Below are 19,355 nucleotides of genomic sequence, written 5' to 3' on the forward strand. Positions count from 1 at the left end.
TATAAAATTTGTTCGGCGCGTTCGGCATCATTTTGATATTCTCAGCGCTCTTCCGCGGGTTTTCAACTGGGCGATCGACACCTTTTTGTAATACTTTTTTGAGAGGGATGAAAGAGTATGAAAAGTTTACCACTATTTCTAACTCTGTGGATACTCGTGGAGTTTGCTGGCTCTTCGGATGAGTATATTTTAATGATCAAAGTGCGAACAAAAAGCGAAAAAAGGCCGAAAACTTGAAGTTTGAGATTTGATTTACTGACGATCAAGATGTGCACATGAGAATACAAACCTTGAAGGTTAGTCTTAAGATGTTAATATCTTCTGTGAATCACGAAGTTGTATGTGGAGACGATTGTGAGATATTCGTTATGATAATAGAAGGTAATTTAGAATTTGATCTTATTTTACTTCAACTTTGAAATAAAATTGCGTTAAGTTCGAGGTGGCTCCCAAGCTCCAAATCACTTCGAATAACATCATCTTTTCTTTCTCTTTGTAGTCACATAGAACACAAGGCTTTAAAAAATGTTCTAGCTTCAGGATCGAGTCGCTCTTACTTCAACCTTCGGCGAATTCGTTTTTGGGAGGTTGAGATGGATTTTCCAAGTCATAGCTCACAACTGTCTTTGGCTTTTTTGCTCTCCAAGTCTGTTGTACTTGGTACGTAGGCATGTGTCTTAACAACGGTTATAGGCTGACTAGAGGATAAACTTCGGTGGTACCTATTTTTCACATGGCCCCTAAATCCCTCACCACTGTCAGTTTGTTGTTTATTTATTTAGCTTTCGGTCTAACCAATTTCATTTACCTTTAAAAAAAATGTGAGGGCTTTGTCTCTTGAGTTTAAACTGGTGTCGTTTTCATCATGTTCATGTGTTATTCGAAACGGATGGCGTCAGCTTCATTCTGTTTTGTTTATTTCAGTAGAATACTTCTGCCACAAGAAATGAATTTTGAGTCGAAGTGTACAATGAAACTCGCAGATTAAAATTATCACCATATTTTTTTGTGGTTCTTAAAATATGAGACGAGTGATACAACAAATGGATAAAAACTCAAGGAACTCCTTGTTTCTTTAGAATGTTAACTATTGTATTTCTGTCATATTTAACAACGCATTTCACGTTTAAAATGTCTTCAAACCAGTTTGACTTGCATTTCACTTTGCCAGAAATGTTGTGATCCTTCAATTTTTATTCCTTAATCGAGACTGATGATAGGAATTAACTTTTATGTTATCTGCTGTTTAGGGAGATGTGAATGGTTACCCCACTACATATAGTTGGTACTATTGACAGAATGGATAGGTGTAACATGTACTGTGCCTAGCTGGTATTGAAGAGAATGTAATTAGTACCAGAAGCTTACTACTGGTATAAAATGATCAATCTTTTGTTCTTTCCTTGCAACTTGTGTCTATACCTTATTTGCAACTGTAAAATTACCAATAAAGTTTTTGAAAGTTTGTCCAAATTTTATTGGAAAAGAATATAAGGAGTGATCAGGTGAAATATTGTCATGTTCCTTAAGAGCATTTGAGCTTCCAGTGAGAGCTATAAAATTTCTTGAGTGACAGATATATGATGTGTCTGCCATAAAATCGGCACAGCCAAACCCCTGGCTAGAAAACGATAGATTTCCCTCAAATAGGCATCAAAGCCAATGCCCATAACTGCAGAATATGCAATGTAAAAGTCCCCTTTGACTTAAGTCTCATTTCTCTAAAATCTGATTGATGTAAATCATCCATTTTTATAAAGAGATCAACAAACCTCTCCACATTAGTTCAATCTGACCTCATTTGGTCCTGTTCCCAGGAAAGAAAGGCTTTTGGAAATATTTTGTTTTTTATCCTCACTGTTATGAGCCCTTCTGTTTCTTTGTTATTTGGCATGTAATAAGAGTCTTTTCAGACCACTGAATTGTCATACAACTCTTGAAATTTAATAGGTTGGAGAATAAGGTTGCAAAGAGTGTATATGATATTGTTGTGCAGTTGAAATGATAAATGAAGATGATTTTTATTGGGAAATAACTGATTTATTTAATTATTTATCTTACAACTGGAAGCCCAAACCAGTACTTGCTTTAATTCACAATTTCTCCACATCATCGATCATACCTAATGATATTAATATTTCCAAGACTAATGACTGAAAAGAGTTTTCCTTACTCCATTAAAATCCATAGTTATTCCTCCACTTCTAACAAGCTCTTTGATCTAATTAGGTGACCATATCACTAGTACTAATGTTGTCTTACTTTTCTTTACTCGACGTTGACCTTTCTTAGTTTTAATAACTGGCCATGCCAGTTGTGATTCATGTAAAAAAAACTTTTGAAACAAAACATAAACTTTTGTTAACTTTAATTTTTTGCTAAAATTGAAGTAAATTGCAATAGAAGTACAGTTGGAACTCTAAAAAACACTCACAGGAAAGTGAATACTTCAAATGATCAACAACAACTTGAGATAGCAATGACATGATAAAAGTATACCATCCAATTTATTAGTGCTCTTCAACAGGCCTCTTACATCCTTCACAAATAACATCATCTACATCAATCGCCCAAACAATTACAAGACAAGACTCAAAGTTGTCTGTACAATCTTTCGCTTTTTGAAAATAACTTCCTCCCACACACCACACAACAATTTTAAGACTTTGCTGCATCCATCTAAGTTACAGAGAGAAAAATGACAAGAAAAGTTGTCTCAAATACTTGATCCATTGTTGTTTTCTGACACATTTCCCTGCTTCTTTTTTTTTCAAGTTCGAGTTGACCAGGAAGTATTTGATGAAGGGTTTGCGTTAGCAGGGAAGTCAAAGAAAGAACGGGAAAAAGACTGTTTATAGAAATAATTTCAACCAAACGATTTTTTAATGAAAATGGTGATTATGCTTTTGTCACTGAGGGGAACTATGCGTTTCTGGTTGTCTTAGAAGACACCAATCCAATAAATTAATGCAATAGGGGGAAATACATACAATCAGAAATGGAGGACAGTTTGTGTGTTGTATTTACATTTGTTATGGGCAATGGAAATGGGCATGACTGTGTCACAAGGAATTGATATGTTTTTGTTGTTGAAAATCCATATTTTTCATCTCTCCTAAATTTTACATTCAAAACATTGTGCAGATTACAATTTTAATCAACAGCTGTAATCATGGTAGATTTATCGTCAAGTGCCAAACTTTTGAAAAAAAGCAGGCTGAACTTTCTGATTTGGTCCTGTAAAAGCCAAAATGTTCTCATGTAATACATTATATTTCATATAATGCAATATTAACTGTAGCTTTGAAACTTCGCTACACACTGTATTGTAACTAGAAACATCTGATGATAAAATGTGTTAAATATTATCTAGGTAACTCTGTGAAGACCCAGTACAACATTTTGGCACCCACTTACTGTCCCATTTTATAAGGTGTGAGCAGCAAGTTTGGTGATAGCAATGTTTACATTGCTTGGTGACCTGAACTAGAACAGTTACTACAATGGTGTCTCTGTTTCACCCTTTCATACCCAGTTGCTTCCAGAAATTGAATTCAACATTTCTTTTGAAGTTGTCATAGAGCAGTAATTCCTCTGTGATTAGAAGATCTAAAGTAATTTTTGGAAGCCACATTATATTTCTCCATGCTCTGCTGATTAAAATATGCCACAATTTTACACAACTTCAAAAACTCTGGAACATGAAAGTATAAGGCATGCATGTATGTTGTCACATCTTTAACTTGGTACAAGGATGAGAAGATCTTAAACCATCCTATTTTTTCTTCAAGTTGATTGATTGATTCATTAGTTAAAAAATCAATTAATTTTTTAATCTCCAATGATTTCCATGCACCCATCCCATAGCAGCTGAAACTTTTCTGACTTCTTGTTTCCTGGCAAAAGTGAGGATGGTTAAATATTTTACATCACCTTAAGTATTTCAGGACCCATTTGATCTCTACAGTCCAATTTTTTTGGTGTTTTTGTGGATCCTTCATTCAAAAGAAATGCCCAGATTTTTTAGAAAGGTTTCATAACCAGTCATGCTTAAAATTCTCTCGTGAAAATTCATTATAACATGTGGCATTCTCACAAACATACTTTCTCCTTATTTCCTTTATTTAAAGTTCAGTCAAATTATCTGATACACAAAGAAATAAATGTAGGGTGTCAATAATTACATAATCAAGTGGTATGAAATTGAATAGAGGGGTTTCCTTGCAATTGAACTTTTTTGATTTGGCAAATTTGGAAATTTCCTCCAATGATGAACCCCCCCTGAGAACTGTTTGAAAGGGACCATACCCTCTTGATATGCCTCTGGTTATGAGGACATTTGCACCAAATGCATGCATACTCTTAATTAGCTCCCCCTAACCCACAAACACAGGCTGGGAACTTCCAATCCTCACCAAGAAAATATTTGATGTTGGAGCCTTTACCCCTTACTTTTACCTTATTTAATTTAGACATTTCTTCTGTTAGATCAGCCAGGCTTTCCTTGAGATTGTCATAGTTCTCAGTTGTCTTAAGTATAGCAAGGACATAATTGCCCTTTTCATTCACTGCATTTTCTTTTTTTGTTTATAATGGAGTATGTGATATTTACTAGTTTCAGTCTCTTTCCAATGCATGTACTATCTCCACTTATCTTGAGTTTAATTATATCTCCTTTTAAATCTTCTTTTCCTTGTAAGTTAACAATCTGCCCTTCCAGACTCTCTTTGAAGCTGATTTGCATACCTTCTGTTTCTCCTGGAGATTTCTTATTCATTGTATTTGTCTGCTGGGTTGTCTAGTAAGTGTTTGGGATAAACTCAGACTTCCTTGCCATTTTATGGCATGCTTCGTTGGAAATGTTAAATGTCTTTTATATAAATCCAGTATTTCATGTCATTAACCTGAGCATCTGTTAGGTCACTGGAATTAGAACCTCATGGTGGCATATGATGCTTATCAATTAGATCAAAAGTTTTGTACTGTTCTGTGTCATCATTGAACACTTCTACTTTTGAAGCCACAAATTTGTACATTCCAAGAGAGGTTGGAGTGGCTTCACATTCTTCTTTCATTTGCTTCCTTATCCTATTTTAGTGTTACTTGGAGTGCTCATTAAAGGATCTTTTCTCAGGGCTCATTACACCTCTCTTACTTATCTCTGCAATTCTGTGAACTGGTCCTTGGAATCTCTTCTTGTGATACTTATAGCTTCTCCCTGTGTCGTCGAGCTTTTCCTCAAGTTTCTATCGCTTGGTAATTTCATTCTTCAAAGATTCCTCTGGCGTTCGTTTCTCCCCATTCTCTCTCCATTCTCTTTGGCAATTGTGTAGAGAAGATAGCCGAAAACGACCGGCATCAGACATATTCGAGACTTACTAGCAACAAAATTTTTGTATTATACGAAATTCCGTTTCTCTTAGGACAAAAGGAAAAAGAATCACATCGCTTAAATTATTTAAAAGACAACCTACTTGTTAATACGAAGGTAACGAATGGCCAGAAAATCCTGTTTTTGGACCCTCTGATCCTTCTCCCACGACTTCTACGGATCTGCAGAAGACCAGAAGTAAATCTTGTGAGAGCGCTCGAACTTGAGCGGCCATTTGACCTATCTAAATCGGTCGCAAACTTGACGAGCTAACCAAGACAATAAATTTCTCGATCCATTCGAATGTGACGGTAATATTGAGGTTCGAGCGTGCGCAAAAGAGCTAGGACCCATTCTTACGCGCAAATCGTCATACGACACTGTGAACGTTTCCAAAATTGCCACTGTAATTACTTGATTAAACGCCGCCCTCGAATCAACGCTGCCTTCGAGTAAACGCCGCATTTTAGAGCAGAAATATTAACAAAGGCCGCATAATGATGCGGCGTTTGTTCGAATAACAGATTCAAAAAAGCACACAGCGAGCAATGCTTCGATCGTAGTTGGAAATTTTGAGTGAGCCAGACAAATCCTTTTGAATGTACTAGTTCTGATGTCGAGAAAGAATATCCGACATTAGATCCTTATTCACTTTATATATTGCAGTAGCATGAAATGCAAATTGTGAAATGGAAAACGATATAAAAAGTGACTTTTTAGACTGGCACTAAAACATGTTTTTTTTTTTTTTTTTTTTTTTTAATTCAGATAGTCAGTTGCCATACAATTGTTAGCAAGAAATAAATTGGATTTTAATTAATCGCCGCCCTCGAATAAACACCGCACTCGAATCACGAAATTTAATAAACAAATTTGATAAACGCCGCTGCGTTTAATAGAATAAATACGGTAATAGAAAGTTTAAAAAATGAATTTTGACCCATTCAATCCTAAAGCTGTAGTATTTCAAAACAACTTCTAAAGTAGCTTTAAAAGTAACTTTAATGTTTTGTCTTTAAAATTTCGTTGTTAAAATTAATCACTACCAAAGCGTCTCTCAGTAATCGAGCTAAACGTTCCAAGTTTTGTAGTTTTGAGTCAGACAGTGGTAGGGGCGTGGTCCCCGAGACTTGATATAGGTTTTTGTTTACAGTGAGTTTGATATGCATACGGACGGCTGATTACCAGCTACAGTCGTTAGAATATATATATATATATATGTTTTTTGTTTGTTTTTTTTTTTATATTTCTTTCATTAAACTTTTATACCAGTTGTGAAATGATATGTGTTCTTTTTCCTTTATCTCGTCAGTCAAACCCCCAGTTCCTTGCTCAGAGGATGCAGCAGAATACGGTCTTGTTTAGGGAAAGAAGATGTAAACTCCAAAGTGGACCAACCAAGATGTTTAAAAACTTGATTTGTGGAAATCATAACTGCAATAATTTCATATAATAGAAATATAATAGAAAACATTTCATATTTTGTAACAAACTGAAGAAGTTTAATGTTCACTTACTAACTATCATGTTGTTTAACAAATGTAAGCTACAAGCATTTTGTAATCCATACTAAATCATAAAAAGTGTCCCACACTCTATTTTCCAACATGGTGATAACGAAACTGGAACTATAATAATCAGATGATTGTGAACATTTCGACGTCAAAGAAGTAGATTATTTAGATGGAAAACTGAGAAGAAAAAAAACCAAAAAAGAACACAGCACAGACCACCCAGCCACCAGGCCGCCTTTTGGTTTAATGCTTGGTTTAATTTTGGTGAAATCTGTCATGGTAGTCTTTTCATTTCCTAACGCAAATAGCAATTGGAAAATACCATAAGTTTTACTGTAGAAAAATAAAACTAAAATTGGTCATTTCGTAGGACTGATCGCTTATTTTGTTTGCATATCAATTAGTATCAGTCGTGGTAAGTAGCGATAGAGGATCGAAGAAACCTTCGATTAAGAGCCATTTTGCGAGGAGTTTTGTTTCTGACAAGTCCTTAACTAATGAGTAATACACGAAAGCTGATACTGAATGATTGAAAAAAAGTGGAAGAATTAAACTCTATAACCCGGATTTTCTGATTAATCGCAACTCAAAATTATTAGCCACGGTAAACAATGGAAGGACAATATCGCAAAAAATTTTTCATTTAATGGTTTTCTCACTGATTGAAGTGGGTTTCAGTAGTTTAATATATCTTAATTTTGACGAATTATTATTAACACCGTTGTTGCAAATCGGTTGATTTCCCTTCTCGTTTGATGGTCTCGTTTGTATAGTGGCATAACTTAAGCTGTAGAACTTTCGTGCTCAGCTGGACGCAGTTTAAAATAGAGTGAATCGGAGCAGCAAACCGCATGAAAAGATTTTACGTAAGAAGTAATCAAGCATGAAGTGTAGCATTGTGTTATTTATAACCATGCAGACATGACACGCGGTTATCCCATACGGTACGAGATGCAAAGTTATGATTTTGTACTTATCTTCCACGTGATCTTGTCCCTAATTTTTGCCAATCACAACACTTGTAGCGTATAACATTTTTAGCTCGGAGGCAAATTTGCATTCCTGGGCCTTCTACAAAATACACTAACTGAACTTGGCGAGGAAAACGACAGAAACCTACCTCCGAACTCTGGCTCCAAGAATGATCATAATTCGTCAAGGTCTTAAAAGGATATCTCGATGCTCATTGGGAATCGTGAAGTTGTGCCTCTCGTTCTTCTTGTGGTTATATCAATTAATCATGATGTGGAATAAAAAGGATGAGCGTAAGGCTGTTGAGCATAATTATGTTGAAGGTGAGACCAGCTTCATTTCGATATGTGACAAACATATAATGGCATGGCTTAGATGATCCCACATATGTGAGATCAATTGAGGTGGCTATATGGTCTTACCTCCATCCTAGCATCAGCACTGCACTGATGAGGCCCAGAAGGCCGAAACAGTACTGTCTGCAGTTAGTTATATATATGTTGTTTTTTTTATATTTCCTTGATTACACTTTTATACCAGTTGTGAAATAATATTTGCTCCTTTTCCTTTATCTTGTCAGTCAAACCCCCAGTTCCTTGCTCAGAGGATGCAGCAGATGACGGTTTTGTTTAGGGAAAGAAGATGTAAACTCTGATGTGGATCAACCAAGAAGTTTAAAGTCTTCATTCGTTGAAATCATAATTGCAAACATTCTATATAATAATTTTGACCATCTGACGAAGTTTAATGTTCACCAACTAGCTATTATTATAATCAAAGTAGTTTCAGTTCCTAAATTGTGTGAGCCACAAGTATGATTACGAGCCATTTCATTTGACTGTTACGTTTGTATCCCGAACAACTTTATATTCACGAACCATAGTAAAAATTTAAAGGCATCATCTATAATTTATTAGACTTTCGGCAGGATTTGGATAAAGGACGAACTTTGGGCTCAGCTAGACGTATTTCTCATGATAATTAGTGAAATGGTTCAGCGACCTGCAACAATGACTATCTTGACCGACGGAACAAATTAACTAACGAAACCGGTGATGTAAGATGTAAACTAGTCATGCACTAAGTGTCATTTATCACTATGCTGTCTATAAATACGTCTGTCTGTTTAATAATTAAAATTGTTTTTAGGCTTTGGTGATCGTTAGCAAGAATCCTGAAATTAAACACGTCAGTTTATCGCTACTTGCCCTCTAAAGTTAAAACCCATCTAGAGCAGAACGCCGCGCAAAATGGATTGTAATCGGAGGTTTCTTTGATCCTCTGGTCTCCATTGTGCAATTGTACTTGCGGAGTTCCCTTCCAATGTATTCTTCTCAGCGAATTAACTCAGCGTTTGGCGGTTGCTCCCTGTTCCTTTCCCCACTGACGAAAAAGTTGCTTATTTAGACAAATTTTCTGTCATCACCAACATTTTAAAAGTATGGATGATTTGTCGCGACTTTACAAACTTTGGCCGAAGCGAACTAATCTTCTAACGCACCGTCAACAAAATTTGTCCCAGGTCAAAACTGGACAAAATCGACTGAGAAAACAAAACCGTGATAAACTTGTCGATCATTTGTATAGCTTACGTGTACCCTCCCCCGATTTCTGTTGTATGTAGTGGCTAAGAGTACTGCCACTCCCCCCGACTAGGAAAGTCCATTTCAAGTTTTCCTTTTCAAGTTTTCCTGTCCCCTTCTCCCCACATTACGCCATGTTTTCGAGACATTTTGCCGCTATCCATTCAAAACCAGGCGTCTTACTTGAGAGCGCGAGTGAGCGTTTTTGGCTCGACTTGTTCACCTATCCCTCATGTTTGGTTTGGAGTAAGCGTGAGCGAGTCGGAGGGTAGGCTCGATTACCAGTCGCTGTTCGGGAATGAGCCCCCGCTCCTAGAGGGGCGGGAATCGAGCCTAGACGGAGGGGGATAATCTTCTCCCTTCTCTTCCTCCCTCCCCCGCCTATTAATCAGCCTCTCTTCCCAACCTACCTCGGTTAATAATAATAATAATAATAATAATAATAATAATAATAATAATAATAATAATAATGATAATAATAATAATAATAATAATAATAATTTTTAAATTTTTAAAATTTGAAATCATAAATTTTAATTCACTAAAATTCTATTCCTACAATATAGTATAAACTTAATTAAAATTAAAATCTGTCATAGGTCCCATTTCACATAGTTATTTCATTCTAATGATTACATTCTATCGACTACAATCTGTTACTTCCTAATCCTATCCTTAACTATTTCCGAGTTCAATCTAGCTCAAGGGAAATATCATGGAAAATCTTATTTGAAGATAAAAAACATCCATCTCATATATTAAAAAATCTAAAAATATTCTCAACAAAAACAAAAACTATTCTCTAAATCCTGCTTGTTCTTTTTCGATCTGAAAGTCACAATGTTCAATGTTCAGAGGGACACACCTGGTGGTGCGTGAACCTCTCAGGCAAAGTAAGGCGGACCTTAGTAGAGCGAAGGACACTTTTGAACGTATCCATGAAATCGTTGTGCTTTACTCCTCTCCTTTCTTAATAGATATGGGTTCCGCTAATCTACTGTGGAAACGCTTGCATTCGTCCGCCATGCCTACGGTAGTAGTGAAGACTAAAGGTGTAAAAGTCCCTCGTTCAACTTCCAAAACCCTGTTCGCGTATAACCTCTTCTTCTCATCTTCATGTTTGCGATAAATCTGCTGAATGGTGAGATCTTTGTAAGACTCTGCGTTTGGGTGAAAAACCCATACGTCAAAAAAAGGCAGAGCCTTGCCTATCCCAGAACCCACGAGCGTGAACATCCAATCGGGCATCCGGTGCTGGGTTCATACCCCTCGTCAGCACTTCTCCCGTTATCTCCTGGAGAACGGGTTTCACTTGCACATCGTGGCAAACAGTGTTTAGCAAATCGGCCTCAAGATCACACAGCTCGTTATGCCTCTGGATGATGAATCCTCCTTGTCTACACACCATGGCATGATCCACCATAAAAGCATCTCCGCAAATACAAGTGGAGGGCGTGTTAGCTATGTGCCAGTCATAGCGGAGATGAACGGCATCCCTGAACTCTCTCTTGCTTAATTAAAGTTCATATCCTTTAACAGGATAACTGTCAGCCAACTAGACGCGCCCTTTTCTGTAGCAAGGAAAGCGGCTCTCCTGATGCTGTCAGGGAGTACGCTCTTTACTTTTGCTAGGTAATCATAAATACTAAGCGTTCGCTCGCCAAAGACATGCGTGGAGAGGCACTTTTGAGAGTAAAGCTCAAGAAATAAACAAAATGAGCTGCGTCTCCACCCGTTTATGCTTCCGCGTCTCTCACGTCTCTCTGAAAAGAGGTACCGAGTGCGCCAAGAAAAGAGGAAATACTCCCATGATCCCTCGAGCTTAGCGTTCGTCTCCAGTCTCTCATAGTGTTCGTGAAACGCCTAGAACGGGGCTGATACTTGAACCTTACAGTGGAAATGGAAGCTTAGGTTGAGAACATACTATAACTCAAAACACGACAGCCTCAATTCTATATTTATTGCCTTGTGATGTTCCACGGTGCTTTACATGTGATCATTTGTAAAGCTGCTTTTTTTTCTTGTTGATTTCGTTTTCTGTTTTAAAACTTTTTTCAAATTTGGTTTTGAGCAGAAATTTCATTTCATCTACATCATGGCCTAAAACGAATTAACTTAATTACAAATCTAAAGCGTGTTTTATTCTACCTATTACTCCTCTATGACTACAAATTATGGAAAAGCAATTTAAAAAAACGGAACTTTTTACATCATTTCTACACTTATTTTCTTACATTAGATTCAAGAATTTGGCACTGACCTGTTCAAGTAACTTTTGTAGGTGAAGGATAGAGGCTGGTTTACAACTGTCACGCAAACATTATGACTGCAATTGGAATCTTAAGCGAGTTCGTTGTTGCTACATAACTAAATGTGAACTACACGCAAGTTAGGGCCTAAGTCTCCCTTCCATGCTAGTTCGCGCATTTCTCCAAAGATTAAGACTAGTGACGAATGACTTGATTGGTCTAGCCCCTTCGATCGCGGAATTTCGCTAACACTTCAGGTGATAACGAAATTTATTTACTTTCTGTGTATGAAAAAAAAAAACCACAAATAGCAATAATAAAAGACAATTGGGGTTCATCCATTGACACCTGTATGTTCTTCACTTTCCATAAAAAAATCTTATCATAAGCTTGTTCAGACCACACTGCAATTGTGAACCTCTCGCGTAAGTTTGCCGTCCCGTTGGAATAATTCTCTGCAAAATAAATAAAAATATGTACAAGAAAAAAACATCAAGTTAAAAAGAACGGTGGTAGTAAAATAGGTCTCTGGTTGCGTTTGTTCTTGAAAGAGATTTCTGTCACGAACGACAGGCTGCTAGAATCGAACACTGGCTCCAATAACACAGCGGTCAAACGTTGGGCATGCGCGTGGAGATCGATTCTGGCCGGCCGCGCGCAAATTTCCCGCGCAAAATCTCAAAGGAAAACGTAAGAAACAACCGCTGTCTCTCGGAGGAGACGAAAAGAATTGAAAAGTTAAAAGAAATCTGTAAAAGGAAAAAAAGGTAGGGAAAAGGAAAACTTGACACGTTGTTCATCTCTTTTCGTTTCATGCTAGATTTTAAAAGGCTTCACCCCCTCCCCCCTAAAAAAACATGGTGCTTAATTAGTGCTTAACTTGTTCATAACAAAAGCTTCACTCACAAATGTTAACTTGATTTGTGTTGAATAGCTCTAGTTATAAAGTAAGCGTGGATTGCCACGATGGTCGGTGTGGTCAAGGCTTTCGCTAACTGATATGTTCCAACTGTGTTATTCTGAAGGCTAAGATTCGTGAACACCAAGAAGCCACAGAACGCCAATGATAGCGGAGCCACTTTGAGCACAGACAACCTTTTTGGCTGAAAAACATTGAAGAAAGCGCACAAGCGGAGACCAATATACGTGGTGGTAAAGTGGATACATGTAAGAGTCATGGTCGGGAAGCCATGGTGAACATGGAGCTATTTGTTCAAGAAAACGATGCAAATCGAGGAACATATGTTAATGAGTAACCCTAGCGTAAGTACAGCTTCTACAGCATCTTCTGAACTTTTCCTTAAAGGGTAAATCTCTGTGGTCAGATTTGTTTTAGCCTCATAAATTATTAAGCGAAGTCTACCCCAATATGAGCTGTTTCTTTGAAAGGATCTCTCCAGGTGCTGTTAAATACAAGTGGCTTGAGCTAACCTTACCCGCAGAACTTGAGCTGTACGTTATTTGATTGCTGCGTTTGTCTCTCGCACAACTTAAGCTGTATTTCATCTAATTATTTCATCTCTCTGGCTCAGCTGAACGCAGGATTTGAAATAGAGTGTATCAGTGCAGTTATGCAAGACGTAAGTTGTGCAGTTATGTAATCAGCTGTCCGTCTAAGAAAATTTGGAAAGAATGCATAAGTTTACTTTACACTTATTTAAATTCAAAGAAAAGAAATAGAGAAAGATGTTTTTCGTCATGTCACGAGCGTGGGACAAATGTCACGAGCGAAGGACAGAGAAAAGATTCTGAGTCCCGATAAGGAATCGAGCCTCAGACCTTCGCATTCCGCGCTCCGATGCTCTACCGCTGAGCTACAGAGACTCTACGGCGAGCGAGATCTATATGAACTTCGTAATATATGAACTTCGCAAGATTGACCTCGCTCTACATAGAGTCTCTGAAGGTCAACGTTTGTATCTCGCATAACTTGAGCTGCACTTCATTTGATTGTTACGTTTGTATCTCGCACGAATTAAGCTGTATTTTATTTAATTGAAAACTTTCTAGCTCAGCTGGACGCAGGATTTGAAATAGAGTGAATCAGTGCAGTTATGCAAGATTTAGTTACGCATGAGGTGTAACAAATGTGTTATTTATAACTATATATGTAGGAAGGAAACACGTTTATTCACCACAGTGCAATATCGATTTTGTTTTATTACATGATCTTGCCCCCTACTTTTAACCAATCACAACGCGTGTGGTGTGTATTTTTTTCTTTTTTCACGGAGAATAGAGTACATTCTTAGGCCTTCTACCAAATACAATAACTGAACTTGAAGAGGAGAACAACAGAAACCTTCCTTCGATCTTTTACCCCAACAATGATGGTCATAATTCGTCAAGGTCTTCAAAAGATATTTCGATGCTCACTGGGAATCGTGAGGCTGTGCCTCTCGTTCTTTTTGTGGTTATGTCAGTTCATCATGGGGCGGAATGACCAGATTCAGTCGGCCTAAAGCGGTGGAGCATAATTATTTTCAAGGTGAGACCAGCTTTCTTTCGACATGTGACAAAATCACATGTTTCCTGCCTGCATGGCTATAAATAATACGATGTGAATATAAACTTGGGTGAGATACAAACGTAATAATCAAATGAAAGTTCAGCTAAGTGATGAGAGATAGAAACGAGATTATGAAAGAAAAAGGGAGATCAACTGACTTGAAAAAACAAATATAAAATATTTATACTGGTATTTTTCATGTTTCTTCATCAAACATTTATACCGGTTGTGAAGTAATATTTGCTCTTTTTCTTTTATCTTGTCAGTCAAACCCCCCATTCCTTGCTCAGAGGATGCAGTAGATGACGGTCTTGTTTAGGGAAAGAAGATGTAAACTCTGAAGTGGACCAACCAAAAATTTTACAGTCTTAATTTGTGGAAATTATAATTGCAAACATTCCATATAATAGTTATGACCACCTGACGAAGTTTAATGCAGTTTGTAATCTATAATAAATCATCAAAACTTCCCCACAGTTTCCAACTTGTTAATAGCGAAACTGAAGCTAATGTTCAGATGACTGTGAACATTTCGACGTCAAAGAAGTAGATTATTTAGATGGGAAAACTGAAAGAAAAACAAACAAACAAAAGCACAGCACAGACTACCCAGCCACCAGGCCGCCTTTTAGTTTAATCTGCATTATAATTTTGGTGAAATCTGTCAAGGAAGAAAACGTCTTTTCATTTCCTAACGCAAATAGCAATTGGAAAATAGCATAAGTTTTCCTGTTGAAAAATAAAACTAAAATTGGTCATTTCGTAGGACAGATGGCCTATTTTGTTTGCATATCAATTGGTATCACTCGTGACAGGTAACGATAGAGGATCGAAGAAACCTTCGATTACGAGACATTTTGTAGTTATTTTTATAACTAACGAGTAATGTCATGTCGGTGTCATCCCGTTTCGCAACTCTGCGTGAGTCCGAGTTGGAAAATATCTTGGCAGAGAGACACTCTGAAAGAACCAACGAAATAACAAATGGAGTTTTTTGACCATTCTAAGACAAGATCGTTTACAGCGTAGCGAAATGTTTTTCTGAAACAAAATTATCAACGCGCTGAAGCGTAGCAGAGGGAATATTAACCCTTTTACAACATTTAAACCATCGGGTTGAAAATGTTATGAAAAAATTGGTTCATACGTCAGCTGTGCGTTCATCGAGATATGAAGCACTTAAGAAGTTTGCAAAGCACTCAAGAAGCGAGATGCTCTCCAAACTTTCCGCGTTAATCTCGATTAAAGTACGCTGACGTAGCCGGGAACCAATTGTAAATTGAAGTCGAACTTAGTCTGACTATTAAAACATTATACTACACAACTTTAAGAACATGTTAAGAACGTTTTCGGGCTCAAATCGTAAAAAAAGCGAAGAACGTTCAGCATTCGCCCCAAAATTAGACGTTCTAATAATAAGACTAGTTGAAAATTGAAACTCTTTCATTTCACCGATTGAATGATTGCAGCTCTAAATCTCTCACGGTAAACAATGGAAAGTCAACATAGAAAAAATCAAAGTGCTCTGTGAGGAAACTCGTGAATTGACACATGATTTTTGAGATTATGTTTAATGTTATCTGGTTTAGGGAATTTTGTGGTTGATTGTCATCTAGAGTACGAGCAGTAGTTCAGTGTTCGCTAATGTAGCAAAGAAACAAAGTAACGTTGGGACAAGAAGGCATTACAATTGAAATGATCATGCTATTACATTTAACAAGGTGGATGATGTCATGTGTTTTAAACGTCTATCATTTTTGTTTCTGGTTCAAAAGAAAAGGTTGGAAGTAAATGTGGGTGAAAAGTGAAATTTACTGTCTTTCGTTGTAAATATTAGAAAATCAAGGCAATACTGTCTTAATGAAAACATTAACGATTCCCTCTTTATCAAATGAGACAAACGGGAACGAGTTTTGAGTGATATAACTAAGCCAAGCCTGCCACCGTCATTTTAGATCTCCGCCTGGGTAGATTTAAGTCACGTGCTAGGCAACGTATAATCAATAACAAGATAGAATTTCATTTCAGGCCTATTTATCAATTTTGTGGTGTGTAACTTTCGCATTTTAGTACGTTGTATATATGTTGAATCTTCAAATTGTCTTGAAACTTACGAGAAAATTGTTCTTTAAAAATTCACTGAAAATCGGTAGCTAAAATTGTTTGTCTAAGTGTTATTTGATTTTCGTGTTAACTTGTTATTTAGTCAGTCGCCGGCATCTTTTGTTGCTTCACACAGGAAAAACACACGCGACGAAACGTAATGATCAATTTTGTCCTCAATCTCACGCTATAACAGAAAAAGCTTTTGAACATCTGTAAACTCCGAGCGCTTCGCAGTAAGTGATATTTTCAATGAATCTTCGGATTGTTTTCAAGTTCAAGGATTGTAAATTACAATTTTATGAAAAACGAAGGTTGTTGTTATTTCAGTGTGAATCCTTGAATGCTTGCCAGTCGCTGGCGCCGCTTGTTGAAACTAAAACGAAAAAAAAAAACTCTTTTAAGATTATCATTGGCTTCTTTTTCACCCCACCACTATTCTTAGCAACAAAGGTCGCCATTTCGTCTGTTTATTGCTCGCCAAAAACTATCAAATGCATTCAAAAGCCTAAAATCTAAAAAAAATTTACAGGAATCGACCAATCGAGCGAGCGAATGCTATTCCCCACATCGTATCTATAACTCGCTCTTGCGCATGCGCGCAATTCACGAGTTAAAAAGGGACTTTTCATTGTTTCTCTCTGATTGATGTGGGTTTCAGTAGTTTTTTTATTTTGACGCATCAATATTAAAACTGTTTTTACAAATCGGTTGATTTCCCTTTTCGTTTGATAGTCTTGTTTCTATCTCGTATAACTTGCAGTATTTGAAATAGAGGTAATCGGAGCAGCAAACTGCTTGAAAATGTTTACGCAAGATGTAGTCACGCATGAAGTGTAACACTGTGTTATCTATAACCATTCAGACACGAAGAATAGGTACTTAATCCCGTCATGCTAACTTTATTTCAATTTGTATTTGTCGTCCAGCCATCACATTCCACACCATATGCCAACCACAACACGTGATTGCTTTTGCACTGAGGCTAAAGTGCATTCCAGGACCCTTCACAAAACACACTAACTGAACTTGAAGAGGAGAACGACAGAAACCTTCCTCCGAACTCCTGCTCCAAGAATGATGATCATAATTCGTCAAGGTCTTAAAAGGATATCTCGTTGCTCATTGGGAATCATGAAGTTGTGCCTTTCGTTCTTCATGTGGTTATATCAATCAATCATGATGTGGAATAAAAAGATGAGCGTAAGGCTGTTGAGCATAATTATTTTGAAGGTGAGACCAGCTCCGTTTCAGTATGTGGCAAAATCGTTTTGATCTTAGTTGAATTTCAGTAATATTTTTTATCATTTTGTTGAGTTTCACGTTGCCAGCGACATATCGTCATTTTTTCTATCTTCCAATCTTTGAACGCAAATAATTGTAAAATTAACTTTTCATGCATCTTTCCTAATTTTCTAATACGGAGACTAATTACCAGCTACAGTCGTTTAATCATATATATATGTTGTTGATTTTTTTATATCTCTTTCATTAAACTTTTATACCAGTTGTGAAATAATATTTGCTCCTTTTCCTTTATCTTGTCAGTCAAACCCCCAGTTCCTTGCTCAGAGGATGCAGCAGATGACGGTCATGTATTATTATAATATTATTATATTTGCAAACATTTCATATAATATTTGTGATCATCTGACGAAGTTTAATGTTTACTAAGGGCCTTTCCGTACTAGCGACAAAGTTGTTTATTTAGATAAATTTTCTGACATCATCAACATTCATGAGACCGGCCAGCATACTTTGCCAAAGGATTCCACCTCTAATTTCCGGGATTTATCCTAAGTCGTTTTAAAATTTTGGAATCCCCGCGTTTTGCAGTCAAAGGCAATTTTTTGCCTTTCACGGTTTTGTTTATTAAGTCGATACTCGGGTTAGATTTTGTTCGTTTACACTTGTAAACTAATTATAGTGCTGTTTACATCATTAAAATAGTTCTTCTTGTTTAAAATTGTGTTATCCACGGGCATTTCGTAATCTCTAATAAATCATCAAAATGCATTTGTACTTATTGATGCATTCAATAAGAGTCGACTCTTCGACAGTCAACGTGGTTTGCTGGAAACTCTTCAATTTTTGATGAATATGAGTTAAAAATCTCAGCCATTCATTCCGGGTTGACACGTCACAGATTTGCTACGGAGTTTTATTTGCTTCACGCTCAGCCAGTTAACCAAAAGTCTAGACGGAGAGTCACCAGCATCGTTTTTGTTTCATTATCTTTCTTGGGTGGTAAACAGTCAAACACCTTTTCGACAAGCTGAACCCATGAGGGGAGAACACCCTTAAAGCCTGTGAATGACTGTGAACATTTCGACGTCAAAGAAGTAGATTATTTAGATGGGAAAACTGAAAAAAACAAAGAAACAAACAAAAACACAGTGCAGAACACCCAGCTACCAGGCTGCCTTTTGGTTTAATTTGTAGTATAATTTTGATGAAATCTGTCAAGGTACAAAACGTCTTTTCATTTCCTAACGCAAATAGCAATTGGAAAATACCATAAGTTTTCCTGTTGAAAAATAAAACTAAAATTGTTCATTTCGTAGGACTGATGGCTTATTTTGTTTGCATATCAATTGGTATCACACGTGGCAAGTGGCGATAGAGGATCGAAGAAACCTTCGATTACGAGCCATTTTGCGAGGAGTTTTGTTTCTGACTAGTCCCTAACTAACAAGTAATACACGAAAGCTGATAGTAAATGATTGAAAATGCTTTTTGTCAGTAAAAGAAAGAAAAAACTCTAAACAAGGTCTTTATTTTTCTTTTGGAAGAAGTATAAATAAAGGTAAAAGAAATGTAAAACTATATTCCTACAGAACAATTCACTCAAGTACTTTGGGACGTACAATTTTTGAAGATACTAATGCGGTTTCCCAAAAGATTATATTCTCATAGGCTTTCTTGAGTTGAAGAAATAAAAACATACTTTAGTACGCACTGAAACGTAAAGTATTATCAATTTCTACGAGAACGTTAAGGATGATGTTTTCACTCTGTTCAGTTGGGGGGTTTGGCTCGGGGCTACGCCTTGAG

At 36.8% G+C, this 19,355-nt stretch overlaps 1 protein-coding gene, 4 long non-coding RNA genes and 1 pseudogene across 7 annotated transcripts in view; 3 read left to right on the forward strand and 3 right to left on the reverse strand.

Moving 5' to 3' along the window:
• LOC149046037 (uncharacterized) overlaps positions 1–1,501 on the forward strand; it is a 1,628-nt gene extending 127 nt beyond the window's left edge. The window contains exons 1-3 of the long non-coding RNA XR_016186589.1: positions 1–296; positions 500–660; positions 1,251–1,501. The exon at positions 1–296 is cut by the window's left edge and continues 127 nt beyond it. This is a non-coding gene — a long non-coding RNA (uncharacterized LOC149046037). The remainder of the gene's footprint in view (positions 297–499; positions 661–1,250) is intronic.
• Positions 1–7,250, forward strand: part of LOC149046033 (uncharacterized) — a 29,111-nt gene extending 21,861 nt beyond the window's left edge. The window contains exon 2 of the long non-coding RNA XR_016186582.1: positions 6,684–7,250. This is a non-coding gene — a long non-coding RNA (uncharacterized LOC149046033). The remainder of the gene's footprint in view (positions 1–6,683) is intronic.
• The window catches only part of LOC149046032 (uncharacterized), a 50,197-nt gene that overhangs the window by 26,608 nt on the left and 4,234 nt on the right, over positions 1–19,355 (reverse strand). The window lies entirely within an intron of this gene.
• LOC149046038 (uncharacterized) lies at positions 3,602–5,864 on the reverse strand. Of its 2 annotated transcripts, none has more exons than XR_016186591.1 (2): positions 5,475–5,864; positions 3,602–5,316 (listed from the first exon to the last, which is right to left on the reverse strand). It is a non-coding gene; the product is annotated as an uncharacterized LOC149046038 (long non-coding RNA). The 2 variants fall into 2 exon arrangements; XR_016186590.1 differs by having other exon boundaries at positions 3,602–5,378.
• LOC149046039 (uncharacterized) lies at positions 9,977–11,250 on the reverse strand (annotated as a pseudogene).
• On the forward strand, positions 12,395–14,669 carry LOC149046040 (uncharacterized). Its single transcript, XR_016186592.1, has 2 exons — positions 12,395–14,177; positions 14,465–14,669. It is a non-coding gene; the product is annotated as an uncharacterized LOC149046040 (long non-coding RNA).

Source organism: Pocillopora damicornis, chromosome 5 (assembly GCF_964200805.1).
Source record: "Pocillopora damicornis chromosome 5, jaPocDami1.2, whole genome shotgun sequence".
Taxonomy (NCBI): domain Eukaryota; kingdom Metazoa; phylum Cnidaria; class Anthozoa; order Scleractinia; family Pocilloporidae; genus Pocillopora; species Pocillopora damicornis.